This window comes from Pongo pygmaeus, chromosome 1, assembly GCF_028885625.2.
Source record: "Pongo pygmaeus isolate AG05252 chromosome 1, NHGRI_mPonPyg2-v2.0_pri, whole genome shotgun sequence".
NCBI classification, from domain to species: Eukaryota; Metazoa; Chordata; class Mammalia; order Primates; family Hominidae; genus Pongo; species Pongo pygmaeus.
In genome coordinates this window covers 56,871,160-56,891,036 of record NC_072373.2, presented here as the reverse complement: position 1 = coordinate 56,891,036, position 19,877 = coordinate 56,871,160, and the positions used below count along the sequence as shown (strand labels likewise).

Here is a 19,877-nt window from a genome sequence, read left to right as displayed (position 1 = left end):
CTATGTTTGTCCCAAGTCACTGTAGCTGTGGCCTCCCAATGTTACAGCTTTTTATTTTATATTTAAAGTCTCGGTCATTAATCCCAAAGCATGTACACAATGCTATAGTGGCTGAGTCAGACATATACAATGCTTAGAGCCATCCCCGCCCCAGGAGAGGCTTCACCAGTTCAAACTCCTGAATGCCTCATCTCTCATTTCAGTGAAGAGAGATGTTCTAATGATGTTGAACATCAAAATAAAAAGTAGTTGGGGTCTTAAGCTCTGTGCAAATTTGAACTAACCTTTCTCTAATAGATTTTGTGTCCCACATTCTAAAGGATATGGTGTTGGGATGACTTTTATCAAAGTCTAAACTTTTTGTTACACCATGATATTAATTTAGACTTTCTATTCTATTTTCTAAATTACTTTTCTTTAGGAATTTTCCTTATTTTGCTGTATGTTATAAAATGAAATCTCCATAGTCATCAGTCTATAGATTAAGCAAAACTTTCTCCCCTTTTCTTCATTATCCTTAGGCATTATGTTTACCATGTTCAGTTTAAAACACCATAAGCAAAACTACCTCAGTATATAATGGACTGAAGTGAAAAATATACTACAGAGAAATTCTCAAGGACCATCTCAGAAATTTATCTAAGGAAAAATGGAAAAGGAGATTGTAGGGGGAGGGGGATTGGGTTGTCATGTGTTTAAAGGTACAGAACAAGGAAGGTGAGAGGCAGCTAATGGTCTCTATATCGCCTCCAGCAGGGTCACAGAACAATGGCAGTTCTGCTGGAATTGTTCAGAGGAGGTTCTTTGCCTGGCCTCAAGTTTTAGTGTCAGCAGCACATGAAAACAAGCCTCGGGAGAGGAGCAAATGACCAAGATGCTTCTAGTAAGGACCTTGATGAGGATAGAAGTGAAGACAAAAGGGAAGCTATGAGACTTGAAATATGATGCACTATTCCACAGTTTTGAACGTGGTCCTGTGGGAGAATAAAGACTGTTGTTTATTTACATTGACAGTCACAGATTATTTAAGAGTTCTGATTGCCTACATGCAATCATGCATGCATTTGATAAACACACCCTGAGATATTTGGGCTAAGTCACCTTCTTAATCCAAGTTTGTGGTAAAAGTTTATCCTGTATTTTAGATATCCTTAATAACTGAGAAAGAATGATTATGGCAAGAGGTATTATTCGATGCAACTAATGATCAAGGAATTTAAGAACAGTGTGTGGATAGAGATTCTTTACATTAACTTGTAGCAGTAGCTTTAAGGAATTCTTTAGCTTTACAGTGACTTCTTTCACAAATAGGAAAGTAAAGGACAGCAGCCAGAGGTCTAAATGTCATTTGTTCATTTGAGAACAATATACAAAAAGTATCAGAAATCAATTTCTTTGCATTAAGAAGTATATGTGATAAGGTGAAAGTTTCTTAGATTTGCATATTAAAAGCAATGACACTCAGTGCCAAAAATGACTATGTATAAGGCAGAATCTTATCAACTACAATAAATAGAACAAAAAAAAACATGTAAGCATAACTCCAGTTGGCATCAAAATCTACTAGGCTAAGTCTATAAGTGCAAATGTGTATGTTAATTGCTAATATGTCTCACTTAGCTGAATGCACCAGTATGTTCAGAATCCAAGTCATTCAGCTCTGCACTACTTCAGAGAAGCTGAAGTGGTTGCAGTGGAAGCACACACTTAGGTCTCTCAGGACAACCAAAACCACATGCACTTGCCCATCATCTTGATGTTTTCCTAAAGAAATATAACCCCTATTTAAAACAGCTCTTAGGTCTAATGAAAATCTATGACATATATATATTCAGATATATGTAAGGCTACATTTTTCAGCCCAGCACCTTTTCCCAACATAAATCCCCAAAGATTTTAACTGCATTCCTTTTTCAGCATAGAAGAGTTATGTTCTTAATTACTGGCATTGGAACAGTGATTTTTCAGGAGGGAGTAGGGAGTGAGAGAGTGGAAGGTGAAAGAAGGCATATTAGAATTACCAAGGGAGAATTTTCAAACCACCTCACATTCCCACTTCCTGACTTTGGGAGTCTGCTGTGTACCTCAGGAGTCTTAGGACCTAGGGGTGTGGAGTGGGGGATGCAGCTTGTTGGAGCCTCTGTGATCCAGTTCTGTTCCCACACCTTCCCTCATTTAGAATTCCTGAAGTGAAGGAAAACACACTTCTCTGAAATATTTTTTAAAGGTGGACTTCTGAGGGAACAAATAAAACAAAGTAATCAGCGGAACAGTCTCAATGTCCCTGACTGAGATTGAACCAAATGATCCTGAGCGTTCTTCTTTACACTTTGTTATCTGAGAAAAGAACAAGCTGTTCCAACTTTCTCACTTGACTGCCACATTCTAGGTAACAATGTCTCAGAATGCTCAATGGTACTGGAGGGTTATGCTGAATGCCTCTTACTGAGGTCTTCATCAAGTATTAATGCAAATAAAAATTTTAATATTATTGTCTAAATATAATGCTCTAAATCTCACCCCCAGGGTTTCTCTTCTTCACATAATTTTACTTATTCATTGAAATAAATTAAAACATGCCTATGGTACACTTTATAGTATCAACCTTTGTCAAAAATATTTAATTAATTTTGTTTTATTCAATTGTGTAATTTGACTCCCAAGCTTCAGTATTGATTCAGCCTCCAAAATATGTTGAATTATACCTTTCCTCAAGAAACAATAGAGGAAGCAACTTAAGTTTCTATCAACACAGTGGAGAAAATGTGGTACATATACACAGTGGAGTACTATTCAGCCATAATAGCAGAATGAGATCCTGTCATCTGCAACAACATGGATGGAACTGGAGGACAATATGTTAAGTGAAATAAGCCAGACACTGAAAGACAAAGTTCACGTGTTCTCATTCATTTGTGGGAACTAAAAATGAAAACAATTTAACTCATGGAGATAGAGTAAAATGATGGTTACCAGAGGCTGGGAATGGTAGTGGGGGATGGGGTGGAGGGGAAAAGTGGATGGTTAATGGGACAAAAATGTAGTTAGAGAAAATGAATAAGGTCTACTATTTAAAGGCTGAGCATGGTGGCTCACAGTTGTGATTCCAGTGCTTTGGAAGGCCAAGGAGGGAGGATCGATTGAGATCAGGAGTTTGATACCTATGCCTAGGCAACATTTTAGTAAGACACATATCTACAAAAGGAAATTTAAAAATTAGCCAGGATTAGTGACGTGCCTGTAGTCCCAGCTACTCAGGAGGCTGGGGCGGGAGGATTTTTCGAGCCCAGGAACTACAGGGTGCAGTAAGCCATATTCATGCCACTGCACTCTAGCCTGAGTGACAGAGCAAGACCCTGTCTCCGAAAAAATTAAAACTCAATCAATCAATAAACCTAGTATTTGATAGCACAATAGGGTGATTACAGTTGAAAGCAATTTATTGTACATTTTAAAATGCTAAAAGAATAAAACTAGATTGTTCATAACACAAAAAAAGGACAAATGTTTGAGGTAATGGATACCCCATTAACCCTGATATGATGATTACACATTACATACCACTATCAAAATAATTCATGTACTTCATAAATATTTACACCTACTGTGTATTCATAAAAATAATAATAATAATTTTTTATAAAGAAACAATAGAGCCCAGGCTGTTGTCTGGAGTGAATCACAGACGTAGGATCTAGGGAAAGACCTAACTATAAATAAATAAATACATACACATAAATACTAATCTTTTTAGATATATAAAGGAATATGTAACATATAAATAGAGGCATCAATTTAAATAAAACAAAATTACAATAGAAATATTTATATATACAATAGTAGAGGGCTGTATGCCATTGTGTAATATTTGGCCATATACAAAAGAAGCAAAGAACACTATTCAATAAATAATGCAGGCACGCATGCACACACGCACACACACACACACACACACTCACACAAGATCCCTACCTTAAACCATACACAAAAGTAAATTCCAGGTAGATTTTAAAACTGAATATAAAAACATCAAACTCTACAGACTTGAGAAGAAAATATTTAAAAATTCTTTGATAACTTCAAGGTAGAAAATATTTTCTTAAATAAGACCCAAAAATCTACAACTGTAAAATTTTCTTTTACATTCAATTACCTAAAATATTAAAATAATAAAATGATAAGGCTTGGAGTAGAAGAAATAATTTGCAACTCACATAACTGACAAAGACAGTACAGAATATATAAAGAACATCTTTATATGATAAAAATCAATATGAAAAAAGACAACACAAAGGATACAAAGTTTCACTTATGCAGCATGAATAAGTTCTGGAGATTTAATGTATAGCATGGTAACTATAGTTAACAATACTATATTGTATACTTGAAATTTGCTAAGAAGGTAATCTTGTGTCTTTCGTCACAAAAATGGGAGTAACTCTGAAGTGATAGGTATGTTAATCAGCTTGATTGTGATGATCATTTCATAATGTTTACTTATATCAAAACATTAAGTTGTATACCTTAAATATATAGAAATATTTTATCAATTATACCTAAATGAAGCTTTATAAAAAGACAAACAACAAAATGGAAAAATGAGAAAATGACCAGATCATTCATAGAAACAAAAACCTAAATTGATAATAAATGTATGAAAACATGTTCAACTTTGCTAATATTTATGGAAATAAATATTAAAGCTACAGTAACATACCATTTAAAACCCATAAGGTTAAGGGAAAAATTAAAAAGACTGATAATATGAAGTGCCTGTGAAAATGTAGAGAACTGGGAACTCTAACAAACTACTGATGGGAGTTTAAGTTGACACAAGCACTTTGGAAAAGTTTGGAAGTGTGTGAAAGATGTACTCACCATAATTAGGGGAGTCAGAGATCACCTCTAATCATCTTTAAGCTCTTACATGGGCCCTTCAGCTGAATCTATAAACCAAATTGACACCAGGCAGATTAACAAAACAAAAGCGTACACATTTTATTAGTTTTGCATGTACATGGGGACTTCACAAAACAATCCAAAGAAGTGGCCAAAAAAAGATGCTTCTATACTTTTTAGACAAATAATGACAAATTTGAGAAGAAATGACAGGACAAAAGGAAATCTGGCTAGGGACAGTAACTATATTCAGGTTCACTGTAGCTTCCAGTTCCCAGTCTGTGGCGATAAGGACTATTTTCTAGCTCTGGTACTGGGAGGGTACTCCTCCCAGAGGAATCTTTATGGCTTGCTGCCTGCAGGAAGAGACAGGTCAGCCAGACCTTTCTGAAACTATCATTTCTCCAATGTTTTCAACTCAACGTAGTCAATATATTAACCCAGCATATTTTGGGATGGTATATCATTCAGTCCTTCACATACAATCACAAAATTCCACTCAATATGTATCTTAGAGTAGTGGTTCTAGGACATATGCGTGGCCTGAAGAACCCTAGAGGCTCCCTAAGACTCTTCTTTCAGGGAATCTACAAGATCAAAACTATTTTCATAATACTAAGATTGTTTTGCTTTTCCACATTCATTGCTTCACAAGTGTACAATGAAGTTTTGCAGATGCTACCTGCTACACACACACACACACACACACACAGAGACACATACATACATGCTAAACACCATCTCTTAGGGGGAAGGAGGTGAAATGGCATCAGAAAGGGCCACATGGAACTGATTGTCTTGTAACCCTGAGTAGATGTAAAATGCTCATCGTCAGCTTTACAAATTCTATTTTCTGGATCACATATTAAAGAGATAAAGTCTCCTACTGTGTATTTATATAAATAAACTATATTTACCAGCCTCACATTCTTATATTTAACCAACAATCCTGATAGTAATCATAAATTCTCCTATGATAGCCTTTGGCTTTTTGACATGAGAAAAATGAAAGGACTTCCTCTGCTGAGGAAAGGTACCTCAGTGGAGAGAAAAGCACAAAAGCCATGGATGAAAAGAGTCTAGAATTTTACAACCATGCCTAGTGCTCATCCACTGGCCCAAGCAATTTACATAACATCTGTGAACCTCCTCCATTCCTTATTTGTAAAATGGAGATAATATTTCTTAGATAGCATTATAAGTATGAGGGGTACCTAATGTGAAAGGATTTTTTTTTAATTAAGAAATAGCCTTTGGAGGTAGAAGATTTATTCATCTCTTTGGATTCCATATTAGTCAACATAACCCTCCTTCCCATTCTCTGTAAATATTCGTAACTCCCTTATAGGGGCCCAGGAAGGGTTCATAGTAGGAGTCATCCTTCTCAGGTGAAGGCAATAAAGGGTATATTGCCTAAAGAGAATTTTAAAACAATAATAAAACCAACTAAAAGTCCAAATGCTGTTTATTATTACCACAGGCTGCTGATTCTAAATATTGCCAATGCTGGAAAACTCTGCTCCGTGGTAAACCACCCCCACTGCCCACACTTTCGTTATGCCACTGCTCTTATACACCTTCTTCTCTCTGTAGGACTCAGCAAAAATGCTGGCCTTTTTTTTTTTTTTTTTTTTTTTGAGACAGAGTCTCACTCTGTTGCCCAGGCTGCAGGCTGGAATGCAATGGTGCAATCTTGGCTCACTGCAAACTCTGCCTCCTGGGTTCAAGCAAGTCTCCTGCCTCAGCCTCCCGAGTAGCTGGGATTGCAGGTGCCCACCACCATGCCTCGCTCATTTTTGTATTTTTAGTAGAAACAGGGTTTCACCATGTTGACCAGGATGGTCTCAAACTCCTGACCCCTGGTGATCCACCTACCTTGGCCTCCCAAAGTGCTGGGATTATAGGCGCGAGCCACGGTGCCCAGCCCTGGCCCTATTTAAATACAGCATTTTGTATATTCTGCATCTAACTCAAAAATGAAGAAAACACACAATAAAGCTAAAAATTCCATTGTTACATTCATGACCTCAAATCTTAAATGGACATTCAACACTGGTGGGCGTTGCACTACTCTTTTCTGGTATATTTGTTCCCCTACTACCCAAATTACTATTTCACACATTTTTCTTCCTTCTCGAATATATGACACTCCTGACTATCCTTCTCAGTATTTGCTAATGACCTCATACCTCATTAAGCAAGGAGAAAGAATGCAATGGGAACGCCCTCATTTTCCTACCATTAAATATATCTTTCCTACTAGTAAATTCTACCTTTCCTCCTCCTCTCTCAATAGATAAGGTATTCCTGCTCATAGATGATTGTCCCCTTGTGCTCTGGATCCCCTATGACTTTTTCAAGGACTTGATGTATATAATTACCGCCTATCTGTCAATCGGATTATTATACATAAGGGAAGAATGGATGGATAAATAGATGAATGGATGGATGGATGGATGGATGGATGGATGGATGGATGGATGGATGAATGAATGAATGGTGAAAGAGATGTTCCCTTGTTCACACCTCCTTTGCAGCTACAACCTAATTTATCTGCTTCCTTTCCAAGAGAAACATCCAAAGTGATGTCTAAAGTCATACTCTCCATTTTCTCACTTCCTATTCTCTCTTCAATTTGATCTAACTGGACTTTGTCCCCACCATTCCACAGAAACTGTTCTAAACAAGATCATCAACAATCTCCATCATGTCCAATCCAATGTCACTTCTCTGCCCTTAAGCCCTCAGCAGCACACAGCTACTATAATACTCCCTTCCCTTTGAAGCATTTTCTTCTTTTGTAGCATCACATTGTTCTGGTGTTCTTGCCTAACTAATTGCTCTTTGTGAGTTCATTCTTCACATCTTTAGATACAACCTTTATATTCATTCTCAAAAATCTATATTTACAGTTCCAGCCTCTCCCTTGAATTCTCTAAAAATGGCATTCATTTCTATTTTCATATGTCCAAAACAGAATTCTTGCTTCCCTACCATATATGTTCTTCCACCATCTTCCCTTCATCAGCAAATGACACAATAGCTTACCCAGTTGCTCAAGCTGGAAACCTAATGGTTACCTTTTTTCTCACACCCCAAATTAATCTCATCAGCAGCCCCAAAATATATCCTAGATCTAACCATTTCTTTCCATTCTTTATCATGGTAGTCCAAGCCGTTATCATCTTTACCTTGGGCTGCTGAAATTTCCTTCTGTTTGCCCATCCATCACTCTTTTACCAAAAATTCTATATTCTACACAAAAGCAAGAATTGGTTTGCTTTTGTGTAGAATATAGAACTTCATAAGCAAGCTGATTTGCTTACAAAATGCAAATTAGATCATGTTGCTTCCCTGGTGAACATCCTCCCATTACTTTCCATTATAACTAGAATAAAATCCAAAACCTTTACCATGGCCTAGAAGCCCTGCACTATCTGGCTCATCTCCACCTCTGTGATCTCATCTCCTACTGCTCTAGCCATTGCTCAACGCATTTTAGCAATACTGACCTTCTTTTTCTTTCCTGGATATGACAAGGACCCTTTTCCTTAGAGTGAGTTTACATCCCAGTTTCCCTGAGTGGTCCAGGTTTTTGCCTGTTGTTTTGATGTCCTATTCACTTTTGCATTTGCACTTCAGCATTTGTCTCAGACTCATCTTTTGTTTTAAAACCAAGGCTTATTAATTGTTGCATTAAAATAAGCCAAAATGGGTTTGGTAGATCTTCCCTTTGTACTTCCAGTGGCTACCCTGCTGTTGTCCAATAGTGTGTGAAACATGTGCAGCAAACTGAGTTCTCACCCTAACAAATTGACTAAATCTGAAAGGTGACTATCAATAAGCATTCTCTTTTTTCAGATGCTTTCAAAGGAAAAGTAACAATCAAGTTGGACTCTTCCTAAAGTAATGCACTGGGACAGAAGAGGGTAGGAAGAGCCAAGTGTTCCAGGTCTCTGGGGGTGGTCAGAGATGTAGTAAATCTCTCTACCTCTGGTATACTAGCCAGTGGGGCAAGATGTTGGAAAATATCCTGTGGATTACTGGACTTACCTTGTCTGAATGTTGGAGTCTCCTTTAGTAGTGCTTTTAGGGTGAGATTGTGTTCCTGTTTGTAGAAATCTAGTAAGAAACATCTGGTTCTAAACACAGACTGTGGCTACTGACTTTCCACCCTGATGCAGCCCTCTGAAGAACTACTGTGTGGATTGGCCACAATCTCAGTGAAAGGACATTTGCTCTGGTCTGCCCAGACTCACCTAGGTTTCAGATGTAACACCAAGAGCAGCAACATTTGCAATAGCAACTCAGAATGATGCCATTCAGCCAATTCTCTCAATTTTCTGGAGATAGAAACTTGGGACAGTCTCATTAGACTAAGTAGATAACCCTGGGGGTCCAAAGGGATGTCTGGTGATATGGGAAAAAAAGGAAAAAAAATAGGCTGCCGCAGATTGTGAGATAGAGATGGAGTCATATTCATTTTATATAAAACAATATAAGCATTTTTTCTGAACTCTAATCTGAGTCATTTCACTTATATGCAGATCTCCAAAACACATAATAAATCTGAACACATTCAATGCTAGTGAGAGAATTTCTACAAAGCACTTGATGCCCGGTAGATGCTGAGTAAACAGTAGCCAGTTTCACTGAGTACCTAGGTGGTACCCAGTATAAAGAAAGTCCTAGAAGTTCACAAGAAGTTACAAACCCTGTTTCGTGCACTCTTGAAGTTGACATTCCACTTTTGTTGTAACTTAAATACATATACATTTGAATAGCAACAAAAGCTGGAATGTGATTAAGTCTAAAAGTAAATATTCCAACAATAAATGCTGCAGGAATTAGAGAAAAAAAGGCATTATTTTGAGCCGGGTAATACCTTTTTTAATAAAAATTATTGAGCTCGTGATTGCAATAAGCTATACAAATCTCAATCATCAAAAAATTAATGTTAACAACATGCCTAAAAATAAGTATGTAAGCACTAAGAAGTTTAATGTCTTAATCTATTCTTCTTTTCCTTTTAAGAATAAATAATTTACTGTTAGAAGTTCAATTAAAGAACATGCTGAGAAAGAGTAGGACCCTAGAAAAAAATAGATGGCCATTCACTGAGGCCCACATTCATATGTACCTCAGAAAATTACTCACTATCTGGGGTCGCTGGCACACAACCATGTAGGACCAGAAACTGGACCTCACCAATGTCTTAGAGTGATAAAACTCAGGAATGCTAAGTTATGCAAAACAAACCCATATGAAACGAATGCTAATGGATTACTTCACACAGATAAATGTAATTGTCAGTCGAATAGGGTCATTGGCCTAAATAGTACAATCTTTTTTTGGACACATGCTTCACGGAAACAAAATTTTCAAAGAAGCTTGGTAAACCTAGGCTCAGAATGGGAAGCAGGTGCAGTTAATTTTATTATTTGGATGTTTGATAATAGCAGGTCTAACGGACTTATGGGTCCATCTCCTTAATAAGGAAGAAGACACGAAATAATGCCATAACTCACGTTGAACTCCTAGAATGTAGTATGGCTCACAGTAAGCATTCAATAAATATTTGTTGAAGGAATGAAAGTTCCCCTGAACACTGCTTGGATAGGTATTGCCAAAGTTTATCTTTTAAAAAAATCCTAATTTTCATTATTCTAACCAGGACATTTTTCATGATATATTAATACCTTCAATCCCTTATAATCAAGACTCACTAATTTCAAAGCCAGTTGGTCTTTTTAAAGCAAAGTTTCTCAAACTTAGCACTATTGACATTTTCTACTAGATAATTTTCTGTTATGGCAGGCTGTCTTGTGCCTTGTAGAATGTTTAACTGCATCACTGGCCTCTATGCCCCAATGCCAGTAGCACATACATACCCTCTCCTGTGTCTCCTGTTAACATTTACCTTCTAAATGCATGATTATATTTTGTTTCATGGTTTTGACATAGTTCACTTCAATAAGACTAAATGAAAATAGGATTGGCTTGGCGTAGGGTAGGGTAGAGTAGAAGGAGGAATTTGAGAAGGAAAAACGAGTAAGAACATGTAAGTCAATCAAAAATATCTCCAGGCATTGCCAAATATCTTCTAGAGGCAAAATCCATCTTGTTGAGAACCAGTTCTTTAAAGTGATATCTCTGATATCCACTTGATCATGGTGGATTATCTTTTTGATATTTTGTTGGATTCACTTAGCTAGTATTTTGTTAAGGATTTTAGCATCTATGTTCATCAAAGATATTGGTCTGTAGTTTTCTATTTTGGTTATGTCTTTTCCTGGTTTTGATATTAGGGTGATGCTGGCTTCATAGAATGAGTTAGGGAGGGTTCCTTCTTTCTCTATCTTGTGGAATAGTGTCAAGAGGATTAGTACCAATTCTTCTTTGAATGTCTGGTAGAATTCTGCTGTGAATCCATCTGACCCTGGACTTTTTTTGTTGGTAAATTTTAAATTACATTTCAATCTCACTGCTTGTTATTGGTCTGTTCAGGGTATCTAATTCTTCCTGATTTAAGCTAGGAGGGTTGTATTTTTTCAGGAATTTATCCATCCTTCAAGGTTTACTAGTTTATCTGCATAATCATGTTCATAGTAGCCTTGAATGATCTTTTGTATTTCAGTGGTGCCAGTTGTAATATCTCTTGTTTCGTTTCTTAATGAGGTTATTTGAATTTTCTCTCTTCTTTTCCTGGTTAATCTTGCTAAGGTCTATTAATTTTCTCTATTCAAAGAACCAGATTTTTGTTTCATTTCTCTTTTGTATTTTTTTATTGTTGTTGTTTCCATTTCATTTAGTTCTGCTCTGATCTTGGTTATCTCCTTTATTCTGCTGGGTTTGGGTTTGGTTTGTTGTTTCCCTAGTTCCTTGAGGTGTGACCCTAGAATGTCAGTTTGTGCTCTTTCAGTCTTTTTGATGTAGGTCTTTAGGGCTATGAACTTTCCTCTTAACACCACCTTTACTGTATCCCAGAGGTTTTGATACGTTGTGTCATTATTGTCGTTCAGTTTGGAGAATTTTTAAATTTCCATCTTGATTTTGTTTTTGACCCAAGGATCATTCAGGAGCAGATTATTTAATGTCCATGTATTTGCTGGTTTTGAAGGTTCCTTTTGGAGTTGGTTGCCAGTTTTATTTCACTGTGGTCTGAGAAAGTGCTTGATATAATTTCAATTTTCTTAAACTTATTGGGGCTCGTTTTATGGCCTATCATATGGTCTATCTAGGAGAAAGTTCCATGTGCTGTTGAATAGAATGTGTATTCTGCAGTTGTTGGATGAAATGTTCTGTATATATCTGTAAAGTTCATTTGTTTAAATCCATTGTTTCTTTGTTGGCTTTCAGACTTGACAACCCGTCTAGTGGAGCATTTAGGCTCCAATGTTAGTATTGAGATGTGAGGTACCGTTGCATTCATCATGCTATCTATTGCCTGTGTACTTTGGTTTTTCTGTATTTTGTTTTTGCTTTTTAACATGCTTTGTTTTATAGGTCCTGTGTGATTTATGCTTTAAAGAGGTTCTGTTTTGATGTGTTTCCAAGATTTGTTTCAAGATTTAGAGCCAAAATCTTGTAGTGGTGGCTTGGTAGTGGCAAATTATCTCAGCATTGTTTGTCTGAAAAAGACTGTATCTTTCCTTCTGGATACAAAATTCTTGGCTAATAATTGTTTTGTGTGAGGAAGCTGAAGATAGGCCCCCAATCCCTTCTAGCTTGTAGGGTTTCTGCTGAGAAATCTGCCGTTAATCTGATAGGTTTTCCTTTATAGGTTGCCTGGTGTTTATGTCTCACAGCTCTGAAGATTCTCTCCTTCATCTTAACTTTAGATAACCTGATGACAATGTGCCTAGGTGATGATCTTTTTGCGATGAATTTCCCAGGTATTGTTTGTGCTGCTTGTATTTGGATGTCTAGGTCTCTAGCAAGGCCAGGGAAGTTTTATTTGATTATTACCCCAAATATGTTTTCCAAACTTTTAGATCTATCTTCTTCCTCAGAAACACCGATTATTCTTAGGTTTGATCATTTAACATAATCCCAGACTTCTTGGAGGCCTTGTTCATATTTTCTTATTTTTTCTTTGTCTTTGTTGGATTGGGTTAATTCAAAGACCTTGTCTTCCAGCTCTGAATTTATTTCTTCTACTATTCAATTCTATTGCTGAGACTTTCCAGGGCATTTTGCATTTCTATAAGTGTGTCCAATGTATCCTGAAGTTTTGGTTGTTTTGTTATTTAACCTAACTATTTTCTTGAATATTTCTTGTATCATTTTTTGGATTTCCTTACATTGGGCTTCACCTTTCTCTGGTGCCTCCCTGATTAGCTTAATAACTAACCTCCTGAATTATTTTTCAGGTAAATCGGGATTTCTTCTCGGTTTGGATCCATCGCTGGTGAACTAGTTTGATTTTGTAGGGGGTGTGGGGGTGTTAAAGAGCCTTGTTCTATTACCAGAGTTGGTTTTCTGGTTCCTTCTCATTTGGGTAGGCTCTGTCAAAGGGAAAGTCTAGGGTTGGAGGCTGTTGTTCAAATTCTTTCATCCCACAGGGTGTTCCCTTGATGTAGTATTCTCCCCCTTTTCCTATGGATGTGGCTTCCTGAGAGCCAAGCTGTAGTGATTGTTATCTCTCTTCTGGGTCTAGCCATCCAGCAAGTCTACCCACTCCAGGCTGGTACTGGGAAGGGATTGTCTGCACAGAGTCCTATGATGTGAACCATCTATGGGTCTCTCAGCCATGGATGCCAGCACTTTCAGTTTCGCCAGTGGGTGTGTGTGTTCAGGAGAAGAGGATCTCCCTTTCCCACTTCCGCAGTTGGGGCATTCACAGTATTTGGGGTGTCTCCCGGGTCCTGCAAGAGCAGTCTGCTTCCTTCAGAGGATCTGTGGGTCCTCTCAGGATTGCTGATTTGTTCTTGCAGTTGATCTGGAGCTAAAATTCATGATGTGAGCCTCTGCATGCTGCTCCGTCTGTCCAAGTCAGAGCTGCAATCTCCATACCTTCATTTAAATTCAGAAGCTACACGTCTTCCAACTAGTCTCATCGTGCGTAGACTTGACCCGCCCGTTTAGTATGTTCCACGCTCCGTACCTGGTGTACGAAATGTGTGGCATGTACACACATGGATTTTAGCAGGATACATGGCTAATAAGCACTGCTAGTCCAGAATGTGAATCCATATGTGTAGTATGAATACAAAGTTAACTGGTAACAGTGAAAAAAAAGAGTTTTGAAAAGACAGGATTTTTGACTAATTGATCCTAAAAACAAATTTATGAAACAACTATAATATGAACAATATATATAACTTTTTGGAATTTAAAAAGGCTATTTATTCATATAATCACATTTTTAAAAAATAAAATATCACATATATTAAATACACGAGAAGACAGAAATTAATATTTACAGAACATCCAGCATATGCCTAGGCACCATCTGCAATAAAGATTATTTTATAGTTGAGGGAACATGGACCCAGACTAATTAAATTATTGCCTCAGATATCAAAGATGGTAAATAATACAATAAGGATGTAAACCTCATGTTTTTTCCCCAACCTTACAGCACCTCTCACTTAAACAAACTGCAAGATTTTTTCTTTGATGTCATAAATACCGTTATGCCTAAATTGCTGATATAGCAAACACCATTTTATTTAAAATATTTAAAAATACAATATAAACCTTAAAGGTAAATATTCTCAATGTTTTTCAGTTGGTTAAATTACATTTTGTTAAACATAAGATTTTGATGGGCTTAACAAAAAATAACATACAAGAGTGATAAAAGTTGAAAACTTAGCCAGAAATTCTATTTAATCTATGTTGGGATAATTTAGTTATATAAAGTTAAATAAATCAAATATATGACCAAAACTTAATATTTTCATAAAATAATGATAAATGAAATATTATGTATAAGATATTAATACAGTTGAGCCATGTTTAAGTCCTATTCAGTGGAATGACATGTTTTGTTGCATGTGTTTTGCTTGACAAAATGGCTACTTAAATCCCAAGCAAACTCTCTGCCTGTCAATTAGTCTCAGAAAGTCACAAGTAATTTCTGTTTTAAATTCAGACATGATATTTCCACAGCCTTTCTTTATATCTTAGAATTAAGTACAACTGCCTTCAGAGTCATTTTTTTCTTTATCCTCAATCTTTTCTTAATTTGTCCTCAAATGACCAGTCAGGAAAACCAGAAACTTTAATGTGCCAAGAGTCACAAAAATGTCATTCCGATAAGCACTCATGGCAGGGACATGTATCTAAAAAAAGCCTTGATTTATTTCAGGAGCTTGTCAAAAGGGGTTTATAAGCTAAATTTTTCAGCCAATAAATTCGGTTTCAATATGAAATGGGTAATAAGATAACATTAGTCCAAATTTCAGGAATTTTCCACCTCAAATAATTGCCTATAATAAAACTATGAGTTATAATTATTACCGTAATCAACCATTCCGCAGAAACCACTCTTTTCTGAATACATGATGTAAAGAAGAATAAAAAGAATGAGTCAGAAATGCAGAGACTCACAATTTTTTTATTATTGTTCTCTCTGTAGCACCCCACAGAAAAAAGTCCTGGAGCCTGAACTATGATTAAATGTAATATACTGCATGCCAATGATTTTGAGCATAAGATGCAAAAAGTGTATGATAAGCTACCGATCACCCCAAGGGTGAGTCTTCTCCAGCTGGTGTTATTTTGTTTTGTTTTTAACTTTTTAAAAATTATTACTATTAAATGCTTAGGACAAAGTATTATTTTTCCCAATAAGAGCAGTGTAAAAACTGTTCTGACCTATGTGATTTACCATAATTAATAAGCCAATTTTAACTAAGAAAATATTAAAATAAAACTTATTGCTGAAGCAAGACGAGAAAATCTGACAAAATTCTAACAGCTGCCCTGGGTAAAAGACACAACTAATTAGTCTGGGTAAATCCCCTTTTGTTAATTATTTTAATAATTACCTGATGATAAACACATAACTATTCTAATTAATTTCCCAACTGATTTTCCTAATGTGTCTACATTGTTTAATATTCTACAATTTCTTCACTTATAAATTAGATATATTGATCTTGCTGATACAGAGAAAAGAATTTAAAGCATGTATTCTGCAACTTTAATATGCAAAATAATTGAAAATTAACTTTCTTAAATAGTGTATTAAGCACATGGTTGGTATTTAACAATTATTAGGTATCTTTCTTCTTTTCTTCATTATCATCTTATTCTCCTTCTTTATTATGGGGAGTGGAAAATGCACTGAACCAGGAGTTGAGGGAATTATTCTAGTGTTGGACTGTCACTGCTAGACATCAGAACAACCTCAGTATCCTCACCTTAAAAACAGAGTAATGCCATTTGCCTTTTCTACATCATATAGTTTTGTGACCGTGAATGAGATAATGAATGTAAGAAAATTCTCAAGTCATAATATCCTACATAAAAGTAAGATGTTATTAGCAGGACTGTAAAGTGAAAGCTAAAGAGATTATTTGGGCCTATTAATAATTTGTCACAGATTTTATCGTTTATAAGTCTTAGATGACTTTCAGTTTGTAAGGGCCCCAAGTAGCTATTCATGTTTCTCTAACTCCATGAACATATATCACTCAAAAATCACCAAGAGCCTAATTCTTATTTTGTAAAAAGCTTGGGGACTTGAAAAAGATAAAAGTCTGACCTATGTTAATGCCTACACTCAATCATATAATACTGAACATACCAAAGATTTCTAAAATGTATTTCAGAACAGCAAAACCAGTTTTCAAAATAGCAAAACCAGTTTTCAAGTAGCACAATTAACATAGTCCTTGAGAGAGAGAGATGGACTGTGTGGAACAGCGGGTAGAATAATGATGCCTTCTGTTTATATTCATTCCTGTGAAGTCTTAGTGCCTACATTCTTATCCCAGTTCTCTCAGTTACCAACAAAGAAGGTAAAGCTATGAGCAAATCTTCTATTTAGATAGCATATTCAAAAACGTAGAAATTAAATAGGCCGTGCCAGGAGCCTGTGTATTATTTGTTCCTTTTTGGTTTTTGTTTTTTTTTTAATTGTCTAATCCTTTTTTTTTCATTTTTTTATTTATTTATTTTTATTATTATACTTTAAGTTTTAGGGTACATGTGCACAATGTGCAGGTTAGTTACATATGTATACACGTGCCATGCTGGTGTGCTGCACACCCATTTAGCATTAGGTATATCTCCTAATGCTATCCCTTCCCCCTCCCCCCACCCCACAACAGTCCCCAGAGTGTGATGTTCCCCTTCCTGTGTCCATGTGTTCTCTTTGTTCAATTCCCGTCTATGAGTGAGAACATGTGGTGTTTGGTTTTTTGTCCTTGCGATAGTTTGCTGAGAATGATGATTTCCAATTTCATCCATGTCCCTACAAAGGACATGAACTCATCATTTTTTATGGCTGCATAGTATTCCATGGTGTATATGTGCCACATTTTCTTAACCCAGTCTATCATTGTTGGACAGTTGGGTTGGTTCCAAGTCTTTGCTATTGTGAATAGTGCCGCAATAAACATACGTGTGCATGTGTCTTTATAGCAGCATGATTTATAGTCCTTTGGGTATATACCCAGTAATGGGATGGCTGGGTCAAATGGTATTTCTAGTTCTAGATCCCTGAGGAATCGCCACACTGACTTCCCCAATGGCTGAACTAGTTTACAGTCCCACCAACAGTGTAAAAGTGTTCCTATTTCTCCACATCCTCTCCAGCACCTGTTGTTTCCTGACTTTTTAATGATTGCCATTCTAACTGGTGTGAGATGGTATCTCATTGTGGTTTTGATTTGCATTTCTCTGATGGCCAGTGATGATGAGCATGTTTTCATGTGTCTTTTGGCTGCATAAATGTCTTCTTTTGAGAAGTGTCTGTTCATATCCTTCACCCACTTTTTGATGGGGTTGTTTGTTTTTTTCTTGTAAATGTGTTTGTGTTCATTGTAGATTCTGGATATTAGCCCTTTGTCAGATGAGTAGGTTGTGAAAATTTTCTCCCATTTTGTAGGTTGCCTGTTCACTCTGATGGTAGTTTCTTTTGCTGTGCAGAAGCTCTTGAGTTTATTTGTTCCTTTTTGAGAAGACGTAAAATGAGTGCCACAACCAAAGTATCTTTCCAAATGGTTAAAGACAATTCCTTGAGAGTAAGTAGCCATGCATTATATAAACTTGCCATTAAACTAGTGGCAACTGATTGAACCAGAGATTTGGGCACTAACTTCAGAAGAGCTACTTGGAGACTGACAGCAGCATAGGAATGTTCTGGAACCAGAGATGTGGCAAACAGGGGTACTCTAGGCCAAATAGTAATAAGCCAGCCTAAAAGAACCTTTCCTGAAAATTTGAATTTGAGATATAAAAAGGGAATTGATAGGGCATAAGGACAGTTTAACTTAGATTTAAGAATGTGGTACGTGAAGTCTTAGTGCCTACATTCTAATCCCAGTTCTCTCAGTGACCAACAAAAAACCTTAAAGCAAGTGAGTGAACCTCTCTGGACTTCATTTGCCTCACCCGTAAAATTAGAAAAATAATAGCATAAGATGTTGTCATTTAAAAAGGGCAATTGATAATTGTTTGGCACCTAAAATAAATCCACTAAAACAGAGTTCAGAAATTTTGAGCAAATGGTCAAAAGTATGATTATGACTTTATCTTAAAAATAAAATCAGAATTATAAAAATAAGTATTTTTAAATATTACTAATATTTAGATTATAGCTTTCAGTGTATACCAAGTATGAGAATGAACAAAGTGTCAAGTCATGGAGTTAGGTGGACAAAACAAAATGCTAGGATAATACGGTTCACGTTGCATTTCGCATTTTTAAAAATATATTCCGTGACTTCTAAAATTATTCCAAGACTTTACTACTCAAATCTTTCTTTTTTAGCATGTTTATTATGTTGTGATCCATGTCAATTTTATCTTCTCCAATTGTTAACTGGCCACATTCCCAAATTCTCATTTATCAATGGCTTTTCTGTTGACAACTTCATTAAATTCTACAACTTTTGCAAATGTTACTATTTGCTTTGAATTACATTTACATTGTATATGAGTGCTTTGTTAATCACCAAGACTAATAATAAGTGGGGAGGAGTTTTGGGTGGGAAATATATAGTTTTCTGTTCATTCATGAATATTTTCTGATATGATGGCTTTGGGGCTCCCTGTGCACTCAATGTGGGGACTAAGGTAATGAATAGTCAGAAAAGAAAGACACCCTATACCCTGTGAGTGTAAAAATGAGACTTTGTTTGGTACACAGTAAGCCTCTAATGGTTTCTTATTTGTATTTTTAAAAATAACTGGCAATAAGCAGAAGCCACAGGCAGAAACAAGGAGAGAAGAAAGGAGTAACGAATCGGTGATGGAACAGGAAGGAATCAACTGAGGGAAGCAAAGGGCTGCTGAGTCACAAGCATGACAGGCAACTAGAATCAGCCCGGGCTCCCCAGAGCTGCTGCTCATCCTGAACACTGCGGGCTTGCTCAGAATTTCCTGGCTGTCCTTTCAGACTTCGTGTGCATCGTGACAATACGCCACTCTCACCTAAGGAAATCTAAGGATGTCGCTACCCTGAAATAGCCAAATACTCCAGTTGAATCTATTTGTTAAAGCTTGGTCAACCAGATTTGTTTCTAAGGAGACACTGACAATAAAAATAAAAATAAAAAAATAGAAAAACATTATTTTCCCTGCATAAAAGAGCCCTTTTCTTTTTAGATCTTCCTGAGTCTCAAAACTGTTCTCTTCCTTGAGTTTCAACAAATCCCAAAGGACACTTTCTTCAACTTTCACATAAAAGAAAACAATTCCTTAATAATATATTAAGTGTATTGTTAGCAATTTACAATTCCCAAAGCATTGTATATCACATTTATAAATGGACAGTTTAAATATAACAAACCCTGTAAATG

General features: G+C 36.3%; 1 long non-coding RNA gene across 1 annotated transcript in view; it reads left to right on the top strand.

Moving 5' to 3' along the window:
* Window positions 1-19,614, top strand: part of LOC129007961 (uncharacterized) — a 36,138-nt gene extending 16,524 nt beyond the window's left edge. The window contains exon 3 of the long non-coding RNA XR_008492427.1: window positions 19,280-19,614. This is a non-coding gene — a long non-coding RNA (uncharacterized LOC129007961). The remainder of the gene's footprint in view (window positions 1-19,279) is intronic.
* Window positions 19,615-19,877: the final 263 nt, after the last annotated feature.